Source organism: Rhinopithecus roxellana, chromosome 16 (genome assembly GCF_007565055.1).
Source record: "Rhinopithecus roxellana isolate Shanxi Qingling chromosome 16, ASM756505v1, whole genome shotgun sequence".
Taxonomy (NCBI): Eukaryota; Metazoa; Chordata; class Mammalia; order Primates; family Cercopithecidae; genus Rhinopithecus; species Rhinopithecus roxellana.
Genome location: NC_044564.1, coordinates 66925298 through 66939187, shown reverse-complemented (window position 1 = coordinate 66939187; position 13890 = coordinate 66925298). Strand labels below are relative to the sequence as shown.

Sequence of the window (13890 nt, the reverse complement as noted above, 5' to 3'; positions counted from 1 at the left end):
GTCTTTGCACATTTATTCCATTCTTCTCTTGTCTGGTCAGCTTTGTGTCTTCATAGATTGTTGCTTCTTCAAAACTTTATCTTGTACAGGGTCCATTTTTGTTACTCCACTACCTCATGGGATACTTCCACCTTCAATTCCCTAGATAAATGACAATATCTTTTATTCTCCCAATTTCAGAATTCTTATAAGAGAATGTTTATTGTTCACTTCATTTTTAAAATCATGGTGCAGGGGATACAGGGTGGGGTTACCTGGCTCATCACCCGTTTATCAGGTGTGTGGATGAGGGACACCATAGAGCAGACATGGAAAACCAACTCAAAACCCCACTCAGAGACATGCAAGACCCTTTGCAATCCAAGTAATTCAATATTTCTCTAACTGCTTCTCCTTTAGAAACAAGGATTCATATCATAATAGTTCTTGCATCATAATTTTTTCTTTTTATCTTTTCTAAAAATAATTACATAAGCCAGGTGTGGTGGTTTACACCTGTAATCCCAGCACTTTGGGAGGCCAAGGCAGGAGGATCGCTTGAGCCCAGGAGTTTGAGACCAGCCTGGGCAACATAGTGGGACCCTGTCCCTACCAAAAAATACAAAAATTAGCCAGGCGTGGTGGTGCACACCTGTAGTCCCAGTTACTCGGGAGGCTGCGGCACGAGAATCGCTTGAACACAGGAAGTAGAGGCTGCAGTGAGCCATGATCGCACCACTACACTCCAACCTGGGCGACAGAAGTGAGACCCTGTCTCAAAAAAATGTACAAATATAAATTTTAAAATATGAAACATTTCACAAATTTGTATGTCATCCTTGCACATGCTAATCTCTGTAGTTTTCAAAATTTTATTATGTGTGCTGCTGAAACAACACCATAATTTTTAATATAGTGAGCAACATAAGCATTCAAGTGGTGATTGTTAAATGATACCATTTCTGAGGTGCTTTTCCAGAGCTCATGTAATTCTTTTACGTTTTCACAAATACTGCTTAAAAGCCAGGCTTGCTTTCCTGCCTCAAGGAGGTGCAGCAGAACGTAGAAGCCACCAGATGTCACTATTGCAGATAGCATTCCAAATTCCCCAGCTTGCATCTGATACTGTTAGTGCAGTAAGAGTTGACAGGCTCCAAGAAGTTATCTAAATGGTCCCTCCTGACAGGAAGCCACAGTGAACAGGTGACTTGGGTGGTTTACCTTTAATGAACTTCTGATAAAGAGCAAGGTTTATAGAAACACACATTTCTGTGGGTACTTGCAAGACAGTCACCAAAACAACCTTGCCTCTAAAGTCTCTAAGTCTCTAAACATCTGTGAATCTGTGATTCTAAGCCAAATAGCGATGGTCTCTGCCCACCACTCAACATTTGTGTGCTTTTGTTTTTGTTAAGATGAAAGAATTTTAGTAGACAGTATATTATGCATTCAAAATAGCAGAAACCCTAATGGTGAGAAACATTAAGAATACATCAGAGTGATGGCAAAGATTTGCTGTGTGCTTGGATAACTTCCCTTGGCTAACGAGGGTAAGAGGCTGAGGACCCAGAAAAAGGCTGCTCTTCAGATCACCGGTCCGCTGCTCCTGCAGGAATACTACCTCCTTGATGGTTGGAATTTGACTCATCTCTGAAGTTTTCATGTTAAAATGGAAGGTGGAGTGTTAATTGTGGTTTTGCATCCCTTCTGACCACGTATTTCTTCTTGTGTTGTCTTTTTATTTTTTTCTCCGCCTTCCTCTTCTCTTGTATCCCCTTGCCTTTTTTTCTCTTTGCTTAATTATCCTTTCACCTTTACCCATAGTTCCAAGTAGCTTTGAAGGCATTTCTTAGCTCCACCAGGAGCAACTGGTGATCTAGAAGTTATGATTCTGGAACCTGGTTTCTTGCCTCTTCTCCTAATGTTCTAGACCACAAACAGAAGAAGAGTCTCACCTACTAAAAACTGATGGCAAGGAGGACAAGCAGAACCAAAAGAAAACCACTGAAGACGTGGGTAGGCACGAGGGTTCAGTCAACGGTTGCTTCTGAAGACATATTATGAAGAAGCAGTTCCATGCAAAAGTGGACTTGAGAAATGCCACAGCCCATATGCTCGTTGAAGGAGGTTTGCAAGGTATGTAGTGCAGTCAGGGTTCTAATATGTGTTCCTGCAAAGAAACTGGTTTACCCTTTCTTAGTCCAGCATCCCCTACTTTGATTTGACCACAGATCCACTTTAATGCTGTTGCTGATTATGCACATGACCTAGTGGCCTGCAGAACTGATGCTCTGTGGATTACTTTGGGAACTGTTTCTGCTCTGGGAGAGTTTTGTAAATCCACTCTCACCAAGGAGGTAAACCTCTTCTAGAACAGGCCCAGGCTTGGATTTTTGTATTCTGAAATGTCATACTTAAAGCAAACAGAATAATATACAGGGGATATAACTTTTGGGGGTATAATGACATTACCAAAAATAAATGCTAACTTACTGAAAAAATTGAAAGGCTTTCTTCTCTTTGGAAAATTTCTCACTGCTTGAGATAGTTATAGCTTTAGATTGTTTAATATTGTGGAACGCCCATTGTGTGCCCAGTGCTCGCCCAAGGATGCAAAGACATATAAGACATAGTTCTTGTTGAAAAGGAAATATAGATGCAAATCCTACAGTCTTTTGCTATTTAATTCTTACACTCTGTTACTTCCGCTTTTTAGTAAGTGTGTGTTACCTGTGATATGCTTAGCACTGTTTCTAGAATCAGGGAATCCTTAAGTAAGTAATAGCAGGCACTATTAGGTACTTAGTTAAATGCTTTGAGTTGAAGAGAACATCATAGATTATTTAGACCCTTCAAACTTCTTTTCTATGTCTCCTAAGAAGACTAAAAACAAACCTCAAGTAGATGATTTTCAATCTTGCGGTCAAGGTTCACTGTAGAAAGTGCAGCTTTGTACCCCAGAGCTATGGGAAGCACCCCACCACACCCTCCTCTTTCCTAAACTTGGGGAACTCATCTGCTTTTAAAGGGAGATCATTATGATCATCACTATGATCTTTGGCATCAAGGCCAATTGGTGATTTGGTTTTATTGTTGGAGATGTGACAATGGAGTGACTTGGGCAGGTCACAGACTTTCCTTCACTCTCACTTGGACCCAGCACCTCTCCAAGGACACCAGTGCAATTTTCTCAGGGTTTGCCTGAGTTCAGTATCCAAGTTATGCCATTTCACAAACATCCTGCCTTTTTACATTCACAGTGGGTATGGAGTTCCTCTCATTTGGACTTACTAATACAAAGGACATTAAAAATAATCCCCTCTCATTGCCTCTGTCTTGGTTGTGCCCTGAAGTCTCAGATGCAGTGGAGGATGGGAGTGAGGGCCTTCAGTCTCTCTCCAGATACTCACCCTGGACAAAAGGCCCTCACCTGGCTCCACTCTAATGATTAACCACAGCATACACCTTGGTAGCTCTGGCTCAGGATTCCTAGTCTTCTCAGGAGATAGCCCTCCATATTAGTTTTGTTGGGATCCAACAAAGGCAACCATTATTTCCTTATTACTATCAGGTCTAAAGTCAGAGAAGGCCTACCAAATGCCTGTTTAATTGACCGATCCAGATTGCTCTTTGAGATATTATGAGTAAGTCCCTAGAAATGGTCTCTTCTTTGAAAAGAAATTCTGTAGGACATTGGCAACTTCTTTGTAGGTAGTTCTGTGATTCTAAAAGGACATGCACTGATGAGATGAAAGCTGATTTTCAATATTATTTAAAGTTTGTCTCATGGACAAGATAAGCAAATTCTAAATAGACTTTAAGAAAATTCCTTTTTGAAGCTTCTTATTGATTTATGAGCCTTACAAGTGTAACCCCTGGAAAATAACATGTAGGATTATGGGATTTATTTTGTGTATTTGCTATGAGGATGAAATAGAGTTTTGGAATTATTGAGGCCAGACGCAAAGGGAAATTAAATATGCTCTGTGGATGAAAAGAAATGTTTAAAAAGTGCCCTACAAGACATATCAGGTAATAAAGCACCAGGGCCAGATGGATACACAGCTGTATTACACAGAACATTTACTCATAAATTACTTCTAATTTTAGAAGAGGTTTATAAACATGCTTCGGCAACTGAGGAAACTTCTTGTCTCCATTTCACTGGCAAGAAAAAAGAAATGTATAGGCTATAAATTTCTTTTATTCTTTAACCAAAAAACTGTGACTGTTAGATTTATAAAGCAGTATACTTACCATGATCAAGTGGATTTATTTTATGGAAAATTTCTGAAAAATAATAATTACTATGTATTTTACATTATAAATACTAGATCATTGAAAAATAGATATGGATAAGGTCTCCACCTAGTGAACTGAAGAGCTAAAAATAGCTCATCTCAAAGAAATAGTCACAGAAGGTTTTCATAGAAATTTCAAAATTAGTCTGAATCTAAGCAGAATATATATGACTTTTTCATTTCTGTGAACATATCCTTGAAATAATCATAGATATATTAAATTATTTGACATCTTACACATATTTCTTCTTTTCTTTCTGTTTTTTTTTTTTTTCTCTTAAGGTCTCGCTGTGTCACCCAGGCTGTAGTGCAGTGGTACTATCACAGATCACTGCTGCCTAAGCCACCTTCACAAAGATAGTAATGATGAGAAAATTATGGCACTGAAGGAGATCTGATTTAACCAATTCCCATCTTGCCTTTGGCCTTCAAGCTGCCTTTAATTATTCCTGTGCTTTGGCCAGGCTAACTTTAGCAGACTTTTAGTTTATAATTTAAATGATAATAGCCCTTCCCCCAAACTTAACTGCCTTTGTGAAGCTAATGAGAGACCACCAGGCTAGGAGGGTAGAGGAGCCTGAATTCTGCTAAGGGGTAGACATAAACAATTACCAGCTATTATTCTGGAGGTCACAAGACAGCAACTTCCCCAATTACTCCTGCAGATAACATCACTATTGTAGAACCTCAGGTTGGCCTTTGGAGATACCTTTTCAGGATTTTTGCGTGTCTGACACTGATGGCTTAACCTGGACCTGCCAGCCACTCCTGTGGCCCCACCCAGAAGCAACTCAGCATACAGGAGTACAACTTCCCATATCCCTAGGACTGCACCCCCAACCAATCAACAGCAGATACCTATTGCCTAGCCACCCCACCTCTTCCCCCAAACTACCTTTGAAAATGCTCCTAGCCCCCAAATGCTCAGGGAGATTGATTTGAATAATGACTCTATCTCCCACATGGTGTGACTGGCCCTGAGTCAGTCAGACTCTTTCTTTACTGCAGTGCCATAGTCTCTGTGAATTGATTTGGTTTGTGCAGCAATCAGGAAGAAACTGATGGGTGTTTGTACCATCTCGAATTCCTGGGCTCAAGCGATCCTCCAGCCTCAGCTTCCTGAGTAGCTTGGACTACAGGCATATGCCACCATGCCCAGCTAATTTTTAAATTTTGTGTACAGACAGGATCTTGCTGTCTTGCCCAGGCTGGTCTCAAACTCAAGTGGTCAATACTCTTGCCTCGGCCTCCCAAAGTGCTGGAATGATAGGCATAAGCCACTGAGCTCAGTTGTATTTCTTTCTTTTTTATAGATGGCATCTTGCTATGTCACCCAGGTTGGTTTCAAACTCCTGAGCTCGAGCTCTCCTCCCACCTTGGCCTCCCAAAGTGCTGGAATTATGGGCATGAGCCACCACACCCAGCCCATATTTCTTAAAGTGTGGTTTGAAATTAAAAAAAAAAAAAGGAAAAAGAGCCTTTATGTTCAGGTTTAGTGAATTATATATTCATAATAGATATTATGCAATTATTATAAATAATATAGGATATTTAACAGCAGAAAGATGGCCATGATATTTTAAGTGGTAAAAGTGACTCCAAATCAGACTTTATGGGATGATTCACTTTTTGTAAAGATAGATAAATGTGTGTTTATGTATCTGCAATGCCTATAAGGAGGACTTGTTAGAATCAATTAAACACTGAGACTCAAGACTATCAGAGGATGCATTTGGCCCAGGCTGCTGTGGAAGGTGTCAGACAGGAACCACAGTGCATCTACAGGGCAGTGTCAGGCATTCCTTTTCACTGTAAGTTCTTGTGCCAGTACAGATCTGGTACAAGGAGAGACAAAACACATTAGGCAGGCAACTGCCATGGCTTGGAGGCGTCAAACTTCACAGTGGCTAAACACTTCTTTTAACAACTTAATAGTGTAACCACTCAGTGGGTTCACCTTGTCAGCTGCCTAGACAGAGCTGATTTGTCAAGACAGGGGAATTGCAATAGAGAAAGAGTAATTCACACAGAGACGGCAGTGCAGGAGACTGGACTTTTATTATTACTCAAATCAGTCTTTTTATTATTACTGAAATCAGGCATTTGGGGATCAGAGATTTTAAGGACAACTTGGTGGGTGGGGACAAGCCAGTGTGCCGGAGTGCTGACTGGTCAGGTCAGAGGTGAAATCATAGGGGGTCAAGCTGTCTTCTTGTGCTGAGTCAGTTTCTGGGTGGGGGCCACAAGATCAGATGAGCCAGTTTATTGATCCAGGTGGTGTCAGCTGACCCTTCAAGTGCAGGGTCTGCAAAATCTCTCAAGCGCTGATCTTAGGAGCAGTTTAGGGAGGGTCAGAATCTTGTAGCCTCCAGCTGCATGACTCCTAAACCGTAATTTCTAATCTTGTGGCTAATTTGTTAGTCTTGCAAAGGCAGTCTAGTCCCCAGGCAAGAAGGAGATGTTTCCCTGGGAAAAGCCTGTTATCTTTGTTTTAAACTATAAACAACTTCCTCTGAAAGTTAGTTCAGCCTCTGCCCAGGAATGAACAGGGACAGCTTGGTGGTTAGGGAAACCCACAGCTTTGTTGTCTGATCAGGTATTTAGAGTTCATTTATAGTCTATCCTAGTCCAGATGCAATTTGCCAACCAAGGGTCATCTTTATCATTAATCAATGCTGCTTAGTATCATAGTTGATGTTCTACTTGTTAACCAATGAAGTACTGAGGTACTCTGTAGGCTTTGGTGTCTTGGGGGGCAGGGTTGGGGCTCCAGTACTGACAGATCTTGGGGTAGCCATGGCTGCTGTAGCTCTGAGTGCTGGGTGGAGGGTGGTTGCCCAGGGTGCAGGTTTCCTGTAAAGTTCTCATCCCAATCTTTACTCTGAAGTTTCCTTTGAGACAATTTCCAAAGAGTCAAGAGGTATGCAATCCATGCAGTAATTTCTAATGAAGCTGTTTCCCTATTCCATTGGTTCTGAATTGAGGGTCGTTTACCAAGGCCTTAATAGATTAAGTCCTAATTCATCAATCGAAGGCCCTCAGTATCTAATCGCATTTCCCATACGTTCCAGTGCGGGCGATCTTCTACAGCCAGTGACATCTGCTCTCTGGACCCTGTCATTATGGTGGCTTTTCTCTTTGCTATGTCTGAGCCCCGAATGCTTCCACTCTGCATACAACCCTCACTCTTTTGCCAAACCCTAAGACTCCTTAAGGCACAGTGAAGTACCTGCTCTACACAAAGCCTTCCAGACTCACCCTTCCCGTACCCATAGCTGTGCCCTGCCAGGTCGGTGCATAACCCCTTTCTGACTTCCTTTAGCCTGGAAACTCTCCGCGCTCCCAGGATTACCAACAGCTTTTTCCTTACTCCCCCAGCATTCTTTCCCCGTAAAGCCAGCTGTAGTACTGCATGTTCTTCAGTAGGTGGCAACCTTCACAAACAGAATTCAGGTGATTTTGTTGCTTTGCTTGTCAACAGGATAGAGCCCCTAGTGAGAGGCGCTGATACCCAGAGCAGCTACCGCTGCTGAGCTTATTCACTAATTAGAAACATTTGCTTTCTTAGAGTCGCAGAAACGTTCCTACTATTATTCTGTTTTATGAGGGAAAGCAGTCTGAGTTGTTAATTCAGTGACTCCGTTTCCCAGCCACCATGTGTGTAGAAGATGGGAAGGTATCAAAGCAATGCTCCTCTTTGTATTTTTCCCCTCAGAGAATTGGGAGAAATCAAGATTAAAAAAATTTTTTGAGTATGTGGTTTTTTCTTTTTACAAGATGATAATAATGTAAACTTTCTGTATGGAGTTTGTTATTGTTGTTGTTGTTGTTTTGAGACAGGGTCTCACTCTGTTACAGCCCAGGCTAGAGTGTAGTGGCATGATCTCAGCTCACTGGAACCTCTGCCTCCCAGCCTCAACCATCCTCCCACCTCAGCCTCCTGAGTACCTGGGATTACAGGCATGCGCCACCACACCCGGCTAATTTTTGTATTTTTAGTAGAGACAGGGTTTCACCATGTTGCCCAGGCTGGTCTCAAACTCCTGGCCTCAAGTGATCCACCTACCTTGGTCTCCCAAAGTGCCGTGATTACAGGCTTGAGCTATCGTGCCCAGCCTTGTATGTGGTTTTTATCATTAACAGTAGTGGGAAGGAGAGAATTTAAAAAACAAACAAACCCAAAAAACAAAAAACACAAAGCTAGACTGCTAATTGAAAACAAAGATATTTGAAAAATTAGGTATATTATTCAGAATTCTGTCTCTTTAACAAAAATATTTGAAAATCGGCTGTGTTCTGACATGGAGAAGTTGGCACATACCGTGGGTACATTTGGCACACGAACATTTCTGGAATACATTTTCTGGAATGATGACACAGGCATTACTATACTTGAGCTCACTCTTTCTCTGAGTTCACATCTTTTTTTTTTCTTTTGAGTTGGAGTTTTGCTCTTGTTGCCCAGGCTGGAGTGCAATGGTGTGACATTGGCTACCTGCAACCTCTGCCTCCCAGGTTCAAGTGATTCTCCTGCTTCAGCCTCCTGAGTAGCTAGGATTACAGGCATCTGCCACCACGGCCGGCTAATTTGTATTTTTAGTAGAGACGGGGTTTCTCCATGTTGGCCAGGCTGGTCTAGAACTCCCGACCTCAGGTGATCTGCCCGCCTCAGCCTCCCAAAGTGCTGGGATTACAGGCATGAGCCACCGCGCCAGCCCCGAGTTCACATCTTAATTATTTGTTGCCACTTCCTAAGGCGTCTTGCTTGAAAAATTAGTGCACTCCTTTTCTTGTGTCCTTCCAGAACTTTGGGTCACCAGTGTATATTTTACTTGTTGTGGGAAATTTTCCTTGGATCATGCAACCCTTAAGAAATATTACTTTTCCCTTAAATCATCTTCAAGTATAATATTAAAAAAATGAGACTGAATTTTAGCAAGCAAATAGAAATATCTACTTCTAAATAGACATCATGCTCTTCAACGAAATCTCTATGGGGAACCAGGCATTTCTTTTAATGATGATTTGGTGACTCAAAACATTTCCAAACTCCTCTTCTGGTCTTATTTCAGTGCTCGTTGCAATGGGACAAGGTCCGTTCTGGGGCCATTCCATGAATCCTCAGTTCTGTGTATGCCTTTTGCATTCTTGTGCTCTTCAGGTGGCATTTATCATATGAGCTCTGTATCATCCCAGGAGTAACAAATTCCTAATATCCTCTTGTTTACCCTCTCTCAGGATGGTTTTCTAATATTCTCTCATTTGTACCTTCTATAGAGAAGACTGTATTCCCTAAAGCATTGGTGTCTTACCTGAAAATGAATAATTCCTGTTGGACTCACCTACCTCCAAGGCCAGACATCTTCAGGACTAGAAACATAGTTTCTAACTTACATAACAAAATAATGTTTTTCATCACTATAATCTCTCCCTATTCTTAATTTTGCCATCCTTTCTAATGGAAATGTCATATTTTATTAGAGTGTTTATTAGAGAGTATTTTATCTCAAATCTCACTTATTGTACACTTTTTAGGTTAATTCTAATTTTTTCACAATATCCCCCATCCTGAGACTATTATAGTTATTTTAGTCACCCCCAACACCACTTCAATTAAATTTCATCCATACCTATTGCTTAGGGCAGATCAATTCAGTTAAATGTTCTATTTGAATGTCAGTTTGTAAGGAATGGTATGCCTTCACAGAAATATATGCTTTGCAAGTACAGTCACTTATTTATTAATCAATAATTGGTTAATAGGTATATTCATGCATTCATACAACCACTATTAACTGAGCACATACTCACTGCAATCGTTTATTTACTGCACTACTGATAACAGCAGGTAACAAGGCCCATGGTCTGATTCAGTCTCAATGGAGCTTACTGAACAGTAGGTTGCCACTTTAAAGGTATGAAAAGTAAAATGCTGTTCAGGAAGCACATGCTACGTGTCAGCTACTAAGTGAAATATTTTTGGTATTCACTTAACCCTCATGATTTTTCAGGTTGAGTGTAACTCAAGTAATTTCTATTCTCAACAATGTTAAGAATTGCTCCCAGTGCAAAGATGGAGGAGTTGGGATTTGAACCTAGAGCTGCAGTTTACCTGGGCACCCTAACCCAGACACAGCTGTCTTGGCCTCAAAGTTGTTTTGCATCCACCAGATTCAGTTCCATTTTATTGAGAATCCTTCTGTGGGTTCTTTAATTTAGACTTTATGATGACAAATGCAGATCCCAAGAATAGTAGTCAGTCCTTAATATAGCACTTCTTCTGTACCAGGCATTGTTCTATGTGTTATATGTTTATTCACTCATTTAATCTTCACAAAACTCTGTAAAAGAGATATCATCATTCTCATTTTATAGAGACGGAAACAGAAGCACAGAAAGGTCAAGTACGTGGCTGGGTTGAATTTGACTCCAGGTTGACTAAGTGCTAAGGCATGTGACTTGAACCATAATTCCATGCTCTCACTAAAGAGTTGAACCCATGCTCTGAAACCAACTACCTAATAGCCACCTCATTCCATGGTAACTAGCCAGATATGGTTGAGCAATTCATGTGTGTGTGAAGACATACATGTGCATATCCACAAAGCAGCCCCTCCTGAGGCACAGGCTTCACTAGGTTGCTTTGGTGTTACCCATCAACATCTCTTCACAGGCTACCGGCCAGAAATGACTGAAATGGTATTTCAGGGCCACAGCAATGTTGAAGTTGCCTGGGACTCTTCTTCATGGTGGACAGGCTCTGATTACACCTATTGCAAAATGCTTTTTGTGCAACTGTGAAAGGAAAAGTTTTAGAAACCTCCCAGATTTTAGATTTAAAAAAAAAAAAAAAAAAAAAAAAAACTTGGGAACTTCCTAGAAGTCTCCTGTTTTATTTAGAAGTACCTCCATTCGTGTTTAATAGTTTACCACCTATTTTCTTCCTAGCTCGGTTTTTCTGGGTATTTGCTGTAAGCTCAGAGGCTAGGTTTGCCATTGAATTATTTAGTCCCCACTATCTCTGGGTTACACAAACAACTCTTTGAATGTAATTAGAGTTTTTTAAAAAGTACTTGTGCATTGTTTTGAAACAAAAGGGTTTTTATTTGTTTTGGTCAAAGGTTATTTGTTGACTATAGGCGACCCTCAAGCCTGGCGGCCTTATAAACAATGAAAATATGTTTATAAATATTTTGCTGTATATCAATAAACTACATAGCCTTAGCATTAAGAAGTCTCTAACACAGCAAGATCTTTTCAAATGAGAGTAATTTTCAGATATGTTTGAGATTAGATTGGAACAATTTTCAGTTAGATTTTTTTTTGAGATGGGATCTTCCTCTGTTGCCCAAGCTGGAGTGCAGTGGCGTGATCATAGCTCACTGCAGCCTCAAACTCCTGGGCTCAAATGATCCTCCCGCCTCAGCCTGCTGAGTAGCTGGGACTGCAGGTGCATGCCACCGTATCTGGATAATTAGTTTGGCCTGGTCTTGTCCAGTTTGGTCCGGTCTTGTCCAGTCCTGTCTGGTCTTATCCAGTTTGGTCTGGTCTGGTCTGGTTCAGTCTAGTACTGACCAGTCTTATCCAGTTCGGCCTGGTCTGGTCTGGTCTTGTCTGTTTTGGTCTGGTCCTGACCGGTCTTATCCAGTTTGGCCCAGTCTTGTCCAGTTTGGTCTGGTTTTGTCCTGTCCAGTTCTGTCTGGTCCTGACCAGTCTTATCTGGTCTTGTTTGGTTTGGTCCAGTTTTATCTGGTCCGGCCCAGTCTTGTCTGGTGTGGTCCTGTCCTGACCAGTCTTCTCCGGTTCGGTCTGGTCTTGTCTGGTTTGGTCCAGTCTTGTCTGAATTAGGAGTCAATCCTAATTTTTTAGTCTTCTATAGTATTATCTTTAGCTCTTTCATTCTACTTTTCCAACCCGTATGTTGCATTTTAAAAAAACTTTAGCAAAGATACTAATTTCAAAGACCTCTTTGTATTAATTTTTAATACTAATTATTTCATTACTGTTTCATGGATGCAAAAGTAGATATTAAGGATAGTTTTATATTGATCTTCTGTTTTCTGCAGTCATTTATTTGTTTGGCAAATGATTGTTGAATTCCTACTTTGGCATTATTTTATGCTTAGAGATACAGCAGTGCACAAAACAAAGTCCCTTTCCTTATAGAATGTGTATCTAGAAGTTTTTTGGCCTGAGCCATCTACTGAGAATGAGATTGGTATGGGGATTTGGAGGCAAGAGATTGGAGTTCACTTCAGGACGTGGTATCAGTTTCCTACTGCTCCTATAGCACATTACCACAAACTTAGTGACTTAAAACAACACAGCTGGCCAGGTGCAGTGGCTCACGCCTGTAATCCCAGCACTTTGGGAGGCTGAGGGAGGCAGATCACGAGGTCAGGAGATCAAGACCATCATGGCTAACATGGTGAAACCCTGTCTCTACTAAAAAATACAAAAAATTAGCCTGGTGTGGTGGTGGGCGCCTGTAGTCCCAGCTACTCGGGAGGCTGAGGCAGGAGAATGGCATGAACCTGGGAGGCGGAGCTTGCAGTGAGCCAAGATTGCACCACTGCACTCCAGCCTGGGCGACAGAGCGAGACTCTGTCTCAAAACAAAACAAAACAAAACAAACAAACAACAAAAAACAACACAGCTGTATTCCCTTACAATTCTAGAGGTCAGAAGTCTGAGAAGAGTTTTACTGGGCCAAAATCAAGATGTCAGCAGGGCCACACTCCCTCTAGAGACTCTAAGGAAGAATCTGTTTCCTTCCCTTTTCCAGCTTTTGGAACTGCATTCCTTGCATTCATTCTTTAGCTTGTGGCCCTTTCCTCCATCTTCAAAGTCAGCTTTTTATGTTAGAGAACTTTAGTCAGTATGTCATTGCCTTCATCTGTAGTCCTTTCCCTTTTATAAGAAGGCTTGAGATGATAATTAGGGTCAATTTGGCTACTTCAGGATAATTTTCCCATCTCAAGAACCTTAAGTTAATCACATGTGCAAAGTTTCTTTTGCCACAGAAGGTAACATTTACTAGAGCCAGAGATTAAGACCTGGATAGCTGTGCAGGCTGTTATTCAGCATACTGTAGATGTTTTGAGTTTGACATACCTCTTAGACATTCAAGTGGAATATCATGTGGCAGCTGGTATGTGAGTCTAGGGTTCAGGAAGAGGTCTGAGATAAAGATACAGCTTTGGGAGCCATTAGTTTAGATATAACATTTAAAGCCAGAGGCTGCATGGGATCACCTAGCAAATGAATGTAGAGAAAGAACAGAGGATTACTAAGCATGGAGAAACTCCAAGCAGAGGTTGGGAAGATGACAAGTAACCAGTAAAGCAGACTAACGGGACAGGCAGTGAGGTAGGAGGGGAACCAAAAAAGAGAGTTAGGTGTGTCTCTAAGCGTATCAAGAAGAAGGAGTGAGAAGCTGTATAAAATTGATAATTGGGTTAGGAAATTTGAAGTCATTAGTGATTCTAACAAGAATGGTTTTGGTGCATGGTGTGGTTCTAAGCCTGACTTGTGACTCCTAAGAATAAGAGGAGAAAAAATAGAGTTAGCAGTTGTAGACAAATCTTTCTGAGAGTATACCCGTAACAGG

The 13890-nt window shown here is 41.2% G+C and overlaps 1 pseudogene; it reads right to left on the bottom strand.

Moving 5' to 3' along the window:
• Positions 1–781: 781 nt before the first annotated feature.
• Positions 782–878, bottom strand: LOC115894056 (annotated as a pseudogene).
• Positions 879–13890: the final 13012 nt, after the last annotated feature.